Source organism: Spermophilus citellus, assembly GCF_964194105.1.
Source record: "Spermophilus citellus genome assembly, chromosome: 3".
In the NCBI taxonomy this organism is placed as follows: Eukaryota; Metazoa; Chordata; class Mammalia; order Rodentia; family Sciuridae; genus Spermophilus; species Spermophilus citellus.
In genome coordinates, this window is record NC_138184.1 from 126,592,718 (window position 1) to 126,605,566 (window position 12,849).

Genomic DNA, 12,849 nt, shown 5'->3' on the forward strand with positions numbered 1-12,849 from the left:
AGTTCTTTTTAAAGCTGTTATCTTAAAGGATTACAAAGCTTAGCATTTCTGCATCATTTATAATTTGTCAGAGACTGTCGTGGCTGACAGGTTTTCTAATGACTAACAGCTCTTTTCCTCAGAGACTGAGGAAAGTATACATCACTAAGTGCTGTACGCGCATCAGTGGCGTGGTGAAGTGGCAGATAGGAGTAGGTAGATTATTTGTCTTCTTATTAATGGTGCCTTATAGTTGTACATAATTTTGGAATCCTTTGTTACATATTCATGCATGCACACAGTATAACAGCATAATTTGGTTAATATCATTCCCTAGTATTTCCCTTTTTCCTCCACTCCTCCCTCCCTTTCCTTTACTGATCTCCCTGTGACTTTCATGAAATCCCTTCCAGGTGTGTTTATTGTAAAGGACAAAGAGTAATAATGGCTCAAGTGTGAGGTTCTGAGATATCTATTCTCTACGGGAAATGCACATCCACAGGATGGAGGCCTCCCAAGCACAGTGAAATGGTGCAATGTGCAGATGCTTGATGGAGTGCACGCACATCATCTATGTGGGAAGCTGGCAGAATTTTGGTCACTGTGGACAGACTCATAGACCATGGGATGAGTCCTGGAACAGGCGTCTAAGTGATGGGGATAGCTGATGGGTTTTAATCTTGAAAGACAAGAAGCCAAGTGTACAGAGAAATATAACAAATATTCACTTATTAGTTTCCAATACATTGAACAAACTCTAGGCAATAAATACTAGGTATACAGTCTAGAGATGTTCTGAGTCCAGAAGGCTCAAAGGCACTTAGTGTAATCTCAAATATATACCCTGAGAAGTGTAGAGTCTTGCCTGGGAGACCTCTTGTCAAGAGTTAGACACTGGAATAGTCAATGGGCTGGGCACATAGAGAGCTACGCAAAATCCAAAGAAAGATAAGTTAGAAAACCTTCATGAAGATGGTCCACCAAGTAGAACATCAATGGGTGGGCAGATTATGTGACTAAAAGAAAATTACCTTCAAAACAATTTGACTAAATTAAGTAAGGCTCAAAGATATTAGATTAAAAGTAAGGTTGTCAAAGTAGCAAATTCTACTTTAAATGTTGGGTTAAAAAAAGTATGATCTTCCTCAGTTACTGTATGTTTGAATTCATTATTTCTTTCATTCCTCCTTTATCAGTTGAATGCCCACTATGCTGTAGGTCCTGGGACACATCATGAGGCAAATCTAAGAAATGACTAGCTAATCTAAAAAAGTGTATTATAGACAGGAAGATAATTGTAAATCAGAGTTAACATATAAAATGACAGCATAATTGTTGCTGCATTCTTCTGTGGGAAGGAAAAATTAAGAAAATGAATGCTCATTTTGCAATATTATATGCTGAGAATCATGACTTTATTATATGTATGTATATATACATCATGTATTTCAGTAAAAATCCAGAGTCTTTTTTCATATGTAGATACTATTATCTTGACTTTACTATGGAAGTAGCTAAACCAAGGCTCAGAAAGCTATATTAATCTAGAGACTATCAAAATTAAAATGTAAGTTCATCAGTGTACCTTAACATATGATCTATGTATATTGTGGACAAATGAGAAGCAATTAGAAAATGCAGAAGTAGGACCAATAAACTTGCAATGGAAACAGCTAAGAGTTAACCCAGGAATCAAGGTAATGAAGTGTTCATCAAAATAGTATGCAGAAAATATAAAATATTATTGAAGATGTCTAAGAGTAAAGTAATAATGAGAAGGTCTATATAATATGGAAAGTTGGAGAATATCATGCTAAGTGAGGTAAACCAATCTCAAAAAACCAAAGGCCAAATGTTCTCTCTGATTCATAATGGGGGGGTATGGGAAAAAATGGAGGACGGCAAAGGGGAGGGAGAAATGAAGAGGGGATGGGGGCAGGAAATATGGTGGAATGAGATGGACATCATTACCCTAGATACATGTATGACTGCACATATAGTGTGACACTACATCGTGTACAATCAGAGAAATGAAAAGTTGTACTGCAATGTGTACAATGAATCAAAATACATTCTGCTGTGATATATACCTAATTAAAATTAATTAATTAATTAATACAAAAAGAATGAAAGTTATAAAGTTGTTATTTATGACTGCATGAATTGAAAACATTTCCAAGTGAGCAATAAGAGTTATACATGTAAAAACGTGACCAGTGTAATCCACATGATATATGACTACAAGAATGGGAAGCTATACTCCATGTATATATACTATGCAAGATACATTCTACTGTCACAAGTAACTAAAAAGAACAAATAAAAAACTATAAAAAGTGTCACCCATTAAAAAAAAAAAAAGAGGTATACATGTGTTCTAAAATGCACTTGGAATTGGTCTCTCTCTCCAGAGAGAGACCTAAAGTTTTCGAAAAAATGAACAAAGAAGATGGATTGACTTAACTGGTATCAAATTCATTTTAAAATTAGTTTATAGATTGATAAACAGACCAATCAATATCTAGAATTTTAAAGACTTATTGAAATTAGAAAACAATCCAAAAATTGTAAATTGCCAAAATGCAACTAAAAAGTTAACAGAAGAGAAAATTTGAGTGCCTCATAAACAGCTAAAAGATTCTCAGAGATAAAGACATTCAGCTAACACTGAGTAACATCTTCACACAAATCAGATTGGCAGCAGTACAACAATGTTATAATACCAATGCTGCTGAAGATGTGGGCAGATATTTTGCTTGCTCAAGGGCCCATAAGTTGGCACAACTTTAGAGAGCAATTTAAAAATAGCCAGTAAAATTGAACAGGAGCATGCTCCAAGCTGAGCTCTTCTGCATGTGGACATAATGTATCCTCTGTTAAATTGTGTTATAGCAATGCTGACTTTAAATGGTACAGCATCTGTAATAGTGAAAACTCAGAGACAATCAGTGTCCATCAGTGGAGAATGGTTGGTTATATGTCCAATATGAAGAAAACAGGTTCTTGAAGTCCCATGAAGTTGCATCACATGACATCACCTCCTTGTGAACAGGGTCATGTAATTTATAACACAGTACACCTCCTGACGACATGGAGTGGGGAGCTTAGATGGAAGCACATCCTGGCCCTGACTGGAGGCAGCTGCCCTTAGGACAGAGGCTCTCTTTTACCCCTCCTGGATGGTTTGGGTTTGGATAAGTGGGTGTGGTAGGATGGGGAAAATAAAAGACCAAGGACACAATTTTAGACACATTGCTCTTGGCAAGCCCATGAATCTCAGTGAAATTTAAGCAGGCACCTGGATATGAGTTTGGAGCTTTGCAGAAGTGGGCAATGTGGGGATCACTCATGTATGAGAGGGATGCACATAATTGACTATTAGTGTTCCTCAGTTTGATCAAAATTTTCAGGTGAATTAACTTTAATGTATATGTTCCAAGGGGAAGCTTATGAAATTTTCGACAGGTCTTTCAGTTTTAACTTTTTTTGGCACAAACTACAAAGATTTGATTTCCTTCCACCTGTCTTCCACCTACCACCCTTTTGGAACGACTGAAGATAGAAAAACTAAGATCTGTGTTATGCTCAGGTTTCAGAAAATGCAAACAACAAGCCTTTCAAAATCCAATCACAGAAATATATCCTCAAGTTTTGCTCCTTCCACATGCCTCACACACTCAATTCTCAAGAAAGGAGTATGGCGCTTTCAGGGATTAAGGAAAAAAAAGGCACAAAAGGAAATTAAACCAGTAATGAATAATTTTAAATATATACTTTTTTAGTTTTAACTAGGTACATTAACTAGGGAAAAAGAAAAATAATATGTGATTTCACATTTTGTTCCAATAAAGATCCATGAAAAATCCAATTTTTAGGCTTCTAATGTTGAAGGAAACAGCAAAAGATATTAACTTGTCAATCTGAGTTTTACTGTCTAAGTGTGAACATGTTAGGCCATGTGTATGATTCACATGAATGAGGTCTGTGTGTATGTGGAGGTTGTCTTTGACATTGCCCCACTAACCATCAGCAGCCAAATATCAGGAGTAACATATCAGGTACAAAAGACATTGGAGTGCCACTTAGTAGCTTTTGCATTTCAAGCAAATCATTGAGTACAAAATGAGATACCTTTGTAAGTTGAAGATTACTCACCAAATTCTCACAGTGCCATTATAATATTAACATTGATACTGCAAATTATATTTAGAATTTAAAATTTTTTTATACATTGTCTCATCCTCATCCAAATCCAGAAAGGTGGGTAGAATTATTTTTTTTTCTGATTTTAGAAGCAATATAGAAATATTTGAAACAATTAAGTTACTTGTCAAAGAACTTATCCCTAGTAAATGTGTGGTAGCAGGACCATAACCAAAGACTTTAGATTCCAAGTACTTCCCCCCACCTATGAATGCTCCTGGCATTGTCGAAGTGTCACCTACTGACAGATTCTATTGGAAAGAATGTCTTGAAAATCTTCCTGTCACAGTACATCTCTGCATGTATGACTATAATCAGTCCTCAAATTATTAAATAGTTATTGAAAAGTGGGTCATTTATTTGTTTTTAAGGTCTCAATATAATATAGAAAAAATATTTTAAGTAACAGTTGTATATTCACAGATATCTAGCATAATACTTCATTGCTTTTTTTGTGAAAGTGAAAACATTTAGATATGGTGAAAGGAAGTAAAAAAGGAGACAAATTCAGAAACTCCCTGGTTGAGAGTTGAAACCAGACTAAGAGCAGAAGAAAGGGCAGACCTGATCCAAGGAGCTTGCATCTGTCCACTCCAAGGGCTCTCTCAGCAGTGGTTTGGAAAGCATGATATCAGGCAACTTGAGGTGAGCCAGGTAAGAGTCTGTGCCTGGGCTGCAGGACACCCAGCTTCCAAGTTCAGCCTCACCACCAGCTGGTCAGGTGCCCAGGTTTAAATAACTTTCTGGATATTTTTAGTTTGTTGTTTTCCTTACCATTTCTGAGATCAAGAATTCAATTATGCAAATCATAAGATTTAGCTCTTAAGGTACCCCTTTCTTTCTAAGAAATAGTGGCTTCTACCATAGGGGTTTAGTTCTGTCATGGACATTCATGCACATTTGTGTTCATGCATATTCATATGATTTCACTTAATATTCCCACTGCCTCCCTTTTTCTTCTCTCTATCTGTTTAGAGAACTTACCCATTTCATTTGAGACACAGCAAGAAGCCTATAATGCTCTTTTGTTGGGTTTTCTGAGATTCCAGAAGACAGCTCACAGGACAAATGCCAGAATACATTCAACTAAAAGAAGACATAAGACTGATTCCTCCCTTCTTTCCATCTTAGGGGTAAGGAGGCATTGTTATTTAGGCCAAGTCTTCTAAATTAGGTGCTTTTGAACTGTTCAACTTTTTAAAACCTGTATTGAGATATATATGATATATACGCACATTTATATACATTTAGACATATGCATATAGTTGTGATTCCAACACTACTCAAGGTAATAAAGCCCTTAGTATTCTTTTCTGCTTGTTTGTTAATATGATAGGAACACAATAGGAGATGTACACTCTTAACACATTTTATTTTGGTACTGGGGATTGAACTCAGTGATACTTTACCACTGAGCTACCTTCCCAGTCTTTTTGTATTTTTCTTATTTTGGGACTCATTAAGTTGCTTAGGTTCTCACTAATTTGCTGAGGCTGGCCTCAAACATGTGATCCTCCTGCCTCATCCTCCTGAATGACTGAGATTACAGGCATGCACCACAATTCCCTATTCTTAACATATTTTAAAGTACACAATATTTCATTGTTAACTGCAGTCATGGTGCTGTGTGACAGGCTGTTAGAATTTATTCAATTTGCATAAATAAAACAGTACACCCATTGAGCTGCCATATGATCCAGCTATCCCACTTCTAAGTATAAATACAAAAAAAATGAATTTTGAAATCAGGATCTCGAAGAGGTATCTGCATGCTTATGTTCATTGTAGCATTATTCAAGATAGCTAATATATGAAAATAACCCAAATGTCCATCAATGAATGAATATATTTTTTTAATGTGGTATATGTGCATACAACGGAATGTTATTCAGCTTTAAGAAGAAAATCCTACCACATGTATCAACATGAATGGACCTGGAAGACATTTTTCTGAGCTACTCAAGTTTAACTGCATAAAAACAGCAGCACTAAATAAAGGCATCCTGAAGGCAAGTGCATCCAAGCCCAGCCTCTTATTGAGCACACTGGGACATGACCTGTCTGCCTTTCAGTGGTTCATTGCACTGTATGGATAAGTGCAATGTGCATTTGTGCATTCACATATGCAGATGTGCATGCAAGTGCATGATGGAAAACACTTTGAAGACTCCAGTGAGCAGCCTAGGTGTAAATATAGGTACAGTATGTATGACATATCTATCTGTCTGTCTGTCTATCTATCTGTCTGGATATTTATACTTATTAAGTGCTTTTAAGTAAGTTTCATTATGGAAATTATCTCTGATTTAACTTCATACTTTAACAAAAATGAATCTGAGTAAATAAAATATATAATACATTATTTTTATTCTTGATGAAATTAAAATACAAAAAAAAATACTAGTGGTTACTGTTCAGAGTATTTCCTAAGTGTCAGGCCCTCTGCTTAATGATGTATTTCTATTGATATTTGTCCCTACCCTACTACAAAGGTTGATATTTTTATTCCTACTGTCAAAGATGAATGCCTCCACTAAGGTTGACAGATGTTCATTTGAACTTGAATTTTAGATAAGTAACAGATGATGTTTTATACTAGAATATTCCATGGGGACAAACTTACACTAAACCTTATTTGCTGCTTATTCAAGATATGGGTGTCCAATATTTTATCTTGAACTCAACCCTGAACTCAGGGCCACAACTTGAATTACTCTCTATCAAAACAACCAGCTTTTGGGAGTCAAAATCAGAATTTGACTTGTTTGGGGCTGGGGTTGTGGCTCAGTGGTTAGAAAGCTCGCCTAGCATGCACGAGGCACTGGGTTTGATCCTCAGCACCACATAAAAATAAAATAAAGATGTTGTGTCCACCTAAAACTTAAGAATAAATATTAAAAAAAGAATTTGACTGTTTTTTCTGATTCTAAGGACCATGTTTTAGTATTTCCAAGCTCAATTTTCTCTAAAACTGAAACAAGCCAGTATATATCAGAACACAGGTATATAAAAGGCCTGATGTTCATAGAATAATTCTTTAGTTTTGTACTTCAATAGTTAAAATAATCTATGTTTTCAGACTGTAGTCCCTGGTGTTGACTGTCTCAGGGACTTTATCCCATTTTTTCCTCTGTGTTGTCTCTGAGGTCAGAATCTTTCCCATTCAAAGTTAATTCCAGATGTCCTTTTCTTTTTCCTTAAACTATGAAATAATACTTTTTTCCATTAGCCTTTGATGATTACATCAAAACCAGTAGATTTTCTAAAAATTTAGTACAAGGGGTGGGTTGGCTCTGGCTGTGCCAGGATTCATGTGCTGGAAATGTTTTTCCTGGAGGGGGTGGTCGTGGGGCCCCTGGAGTGAGCTGTGAGATCAGCTTCCTCTCTGTCCTATACGATGAAGTCATCTGGTCCAGCCTGCTCTCAAGTGATTGGCCTTGTCTTCCGGATGAATAAGAGCAACAACAACAACAACAAAAACCAATGTTCTTCTGAGTTTGAATTTTGAATCCTTTAGTTTTTACTTTATTGAAATTTTACTTAACTGCATGAAGCAAACCTTTTTAAGACAGATTGCTTTTGTCAATTGTCTCTCCTCCCATAGCCTTGCATAGACTCCAGCTGCTTCTGAGAGTCTTGCTCTACCAGGGACTGGATGGTGGTAGCCTACCTGTGTTTGCACAACCTGTTCTTTAGCTGGTGTTGGGTACATAGTTAAATAGGCTCCTGCATTTTGTCTCATCTCTGGCCTATAACCTTCCCCAAGAAGGTTATTCTAAGGTTGTGTCCCTGTTTCAAGGCCAAATTGATGTAATTCTTCTCTCCTTTGCTTAACTCATCTTTCTTTTGTTTGTTCTCTAAAAAATTTGCTATTGAATCTCTGTCTCCTATGAGGCACTATGCTTGATTATGGCTTACACTATGTCAAGAAACAGGAGCTATTTTTTATGAAGCATGACTAAAATCATATTCCTGAGTGATGTGTTCCATAACTATTTAACTTATTCCTCCCAATAACCCAGAAAGACATATGTACCATTATTTCTTCTTGTATGTGACATGACTGGGGTCACTCACCAGGGACAGAATGAGAAGCTGATGGAGTGACTCAAGGTCCTACTGTGTCCACAAACTGGACAAACAGCTGGACACAAAACTATGCTTCAAAAAGGAGGGAAAGAAAAACAAAACATCAAACGAGGAAGAATAGTTGTAATTCCTTTTTATGTTTCCACCAAAATTGACTAATCCAACAGGAAGGAGGGAGCAGAGAAAAGAATTTTTTGTGTCTTCCTCTCCTGGCTGCTAGGTTTCCTGCACGAGTCCCACCCAGAGAGACCACAACAGGGTCCTGGTGATGCCACTCCACCAATCCAAAGTCACTCTTGCATGCCTTTGCTCATATAATTTCTTCTTTTCTCCACCTTCCAATTCTCTCCTTCTAGTTGAATTCACCTCTTATTTTTATCCCAACTTAGTATCTCATATGCAAGGTCATTTTCTCTGCTGCTGGTTCTCCAAGATCCATTGCCTTTCATTTCAAGCTCTTTCCTCAATTCCTTTCTAATTTGAAATGAAGAGACAGAAGTGCATCATAAACATTGGGTAAGAGGACACTCATGGTGGTGTCCAGACTCAGGTGCTAGAGGAGGGAGGTGAGTCTTATTTTGGGATTGTGTATTCTGGTATCTCCATCCGTGGTTCACTCTACTAGTCAGAATCTGATGCCAGGTCTATGCTCCTGCCTCTGCTATTTCCATTACTTTAGAGCTCCAGGGGACTCTCTTCTTCCATTGAGTAGTTCTTAATCCATGTGTTGTTCTTCAATACCACTCTTGATTAGGACATCACCCCTGTGGATGCAATTTCAGTGATATCATACTCTATATAGAGAGAGTGCCAAGCACCAGATAAAATCTGAACTGGGGTTGGGGATGTGGCTCAAGTGGTAGCGTGCTCGCCTGGCATGCGTGCGGCCCGGGTTCCATCCTTAGCACCACATACAAGCAAAGATGTTGTGTCCGCCAAGAACTAAAAAATAAATATTAAAAAATTCTCTCTCTCTCTCAAAAAAAATATGAACTAATTTTTGTACCACCTATTTCTTATCTCTGCTCCATTCTTTCTGATATTTTTTGCATTGGCATATTTAAATTTTTAAACATAGTATTCAATTGCTACTTTGCAGGTTAAAAAAAAAAACCTGAAACCTAGAAAAATGTGTAAAACAGCAGAATAGGGTTTTGAATCCAGGCAATCTGATTTTGGAACTTTATATTATAACTCCAAGAACACAAACTTGTTTTGCCGCAGTCTTGGCTGGGCACAGAATCACGAGCCACCACACAGCTTTGTAGATTCAAACAGCAATTCTTTATTCCCGAACTCACACCGGCCTCCACACACGTTCTCTCGCAATCCCAGTTCTCCTGCCACCCAATTCACCTACTCCACGAGGCTTATTTCCCAAAATGCTCTCTGAATCTCACGAGAGTTCAACAGGAGCTTAGGCAGCAGGAACGCCCTAATTCCAGCAGCAATAATCCTCAACATCGAACTTCCCTAAAATCCAAGGTCTTAAACTGGGAACGCCTTAAACTTGTCTTAAACCGGGAACGCCCTAAACCCAAGGATTGGGATACTTCCTCAAACTGCAGGATACACCCTAATCCTGGATCCACCCTCGTCCTTGGGCAGGGTCACCTAACATGCAATGTCAACAGCGAAATTAACATGGGGTACGCTGGCAAGGAAATTTCCTACTTGGTAATGGCCCTCAGCATTGTTTGATCTTAGGTACCTGCCCAAGAACTTCCAACTTGGAAAATTTTTTGACAAACTGTAGTAGCATCCACTGTCCTTTTCTTCACAAGATAGTAGTTTCCTACTCACTAGTATATGAAGCAATCTGAGACTCATTTTCCTAATTTGTAAAACTGGAATAAAAATATAGATCCTGCAGGGGAACTTTGAGTTGAAAGTCAAAAAATGCATATAAAAGTGCTATGTAATTATGAATATGAATAGAGCTATGCATTCATGAATGGTGAAATGCCGGATCTTTCTTCATTCACACATCACCCCTGTGGATTTATGAAAAGCAAACAATGATTTCATCCTGCTCAATCACTATTAAGTTTGATGGTATAGTAGATTAAAATAAAAAAAAAATCAAGTGTAGGAAGTATGTACTTCCCCTTTATGGTTATTAATTTGTTCTGCTTCTTCCTGTGCAATCTCTTCAGTTGTTATTGGGATCATTAATCAATGTCTTATTCTGGGTTTTAGCAGAGTTAGTGAATGGACTTGGAAGCATATTTAAAATGTGTCTGCCTTTCACTTGGGCCTCTTTGACAAGGCCATTTCTACGTGCAGGGTAGAATATGGAAGGAACCAGAACGTCAGGGTATTCCTGAATCATTCCTGGAATGAGGCTTTTAGATGGAAAAGTGAAAATTATTTCAAGGTTTCTGTACATTCAAGGAGCATATACATAAAACCCTAACTTATTCAATGCTAAATCTAAGGAAAACATATTTGGAGATTTATTAGATCCTAATGCACATCTTTCAGCTTAACTTTCCTAGTTCCACATACATTAAATTTAAAATGTTTTCATGATTATGTATGAAAATGCAATCAGTTGCCTTGAGTCTGTTGTAGTCAGTTTGTAAATAAGACTTATCATCACATGGGACAGGGCAGGAGGCAGATGGACATAGGAGACTAATGGGAAATTAGATGCAACAAGTGGGCAATTATCCTAGATTGTCTGTGAATGAGCATGTGAAACACACACACACACACACACACACACACACACACACACACACACTCTCACACACTCTCATTCCCCCACCCACCCACAGTGATATTTTCAACCTTGAAATAAGGACTTTTTGCCATTCCCAACAATGTGGATGAACCTGGAAGTTTTTATGCTAAGTGAAATAAGCCAGGCACAGACACACAACAGGAAATTATTTCACTTACATGTGGAATCTTAAAGTTAAGATCAGCCAAGGTCCCTAAGGAGATTCTGCCTGTTGCAGTTAACTCAGAAGCAGAACATAGAATGGAGTTCCAGGATTCAGGGGTAGGGGAAATGGTGGGATGTTGGTGAGAAGGTACAAAGTTTCAGTTATAAGACCAATAAGTTCTGGAGATCCCACTGAACCAGATCTAGTGCACATTTTTATAGTTGTACAAACAGATGGGATTTGTTGTTACATATTTGTACATGAACACAATACACACTATAACAATATAATTTGGTCAATAAAGGATTGCTTTAGTTTTTTCCCCAAAAATCTGGATAAAGATTGAGAGTTTGGTTGAATAAGCTTCCTTAAATTTCTTTGCTGCTCTAATATTGAATCTCCAGAATAACACAGAGGTCTGGTCTCACGGAGCAGGGGTGCTGAAGATGTTTGTGTGTCAGGACAGTTTTCACAGTAGCATCAGGCAAGGTCCCCAAGGAGACTCCTCCTGTTGCAGTGTCCTCTGAAACAGCTCTGACAGATTCCTTCTCAGGAGCTGGAGTCTGTATTTCAAAGCACAAGCCATGTAATTGCAATATATACTGTTCCACTTACCATCTGCACACAGATCTTCTGTCTCCCTATGCCACATGGCTTGGGCGGGGATTCTGGCATTGGGATTGGGCAGCTCAGCAGAGTTATATTTTCACTCTGCTGACCTTTTCTCTCTCCTGTTGAGTCATCTCATCTGAGGAAATCAAGCTCAGAGCCTGCCGTGTAACCTTCCCTCACCCCCTCCACTGTAGGATTACAATTCCTTGCCCCATGTGACTTCCATTGCACCATGAACATTGTTTACATGTTTTTCTTCCTGAGAAGGATTGGTTCTTGTTGGTGGCCTAAAAATACCCATTTGTCTCATGATCCCTGAACTCTGTCTGTCTCCAGATCCACAGCATTCAGTCCATAGGTGCCAGGCCCCTGCTCTCTTCCTCTCCCTGCTTCTACCCGCTGACAGATATATACAGCCTTTGAAGCATATTTTTGCACCTGCTAAAGCCAGCTCTCCAAAATGTCACCCATTTCAACAGGATCTCCACACATCTCAGAAGAGAGGCGTAAAGTCAGGATACTTACTAAAACTTCGAATTCTGTTCATGTCTTCATTGGTGTCTTCTGTCCCTTCTGTTGGAATATCTTTTCCAACCAGTTCCCCATTCTTCTCTGTAAAGAGTAGTGACCCACTTCCTCTGTCTTGCTCTGTTACATTGTTCACATCTTCATCTTACCCTCAGAGCATAGTGCTAGGGACATTCCCAGGGATCCTTCTGCAGTAGTGAGTAAGCTCCCAGTCAACAGGCTGTGTGTCATTTATATCAGTAATTAGAGCCTATAAAAAGGAAGTGATCATTGTTCCGGGTCTTGAAATACACATGGAAGCGTGCCATTAAATTCAAGGGCACTGGAGGCTGTGATGTAAGTACCACAGTGTAGATAGAACTGCTTGAAATATGTGGATCATTTCGGGTAACTGACAAGTCAGATTGCAGGCATCACAAAGTGACTTGTTCCAGTTGATTATCAAATCTTTAACACTCTTGACTGAGGCCAGCATGTGTCACATAAATAGAATAAATGGATTAAAGGGTCATTTTTGGAATTTATTGCCCAGTCCTATAACAATCAT

The 12,849-nt window shown here is 38.0% G+C and overlaps 1 long non-coding RNA gene across 1 annotated transcript; it reads right to left on the minus strand.

Annotated features, from left to right (window-relative positions):
• Positions 1-8,387: 8,387 nt before the first annotated feature.
• Positions 8,388-12,507, minus strand: LOC308645662. Its single transcript, XR_014021263.1, has 3 exons — positions 12,300-12,507; positions 11,176-11,725; positions 8,388-9,016 (listed from the first exon to the last, which is right to left on the minus strand). It is a non-coding gene; the product is annotated as an uncharacterized lncRNA (long non-coding RNA).
• Positions 12,508-12,849: the final 342 nt, after the last annotated feature.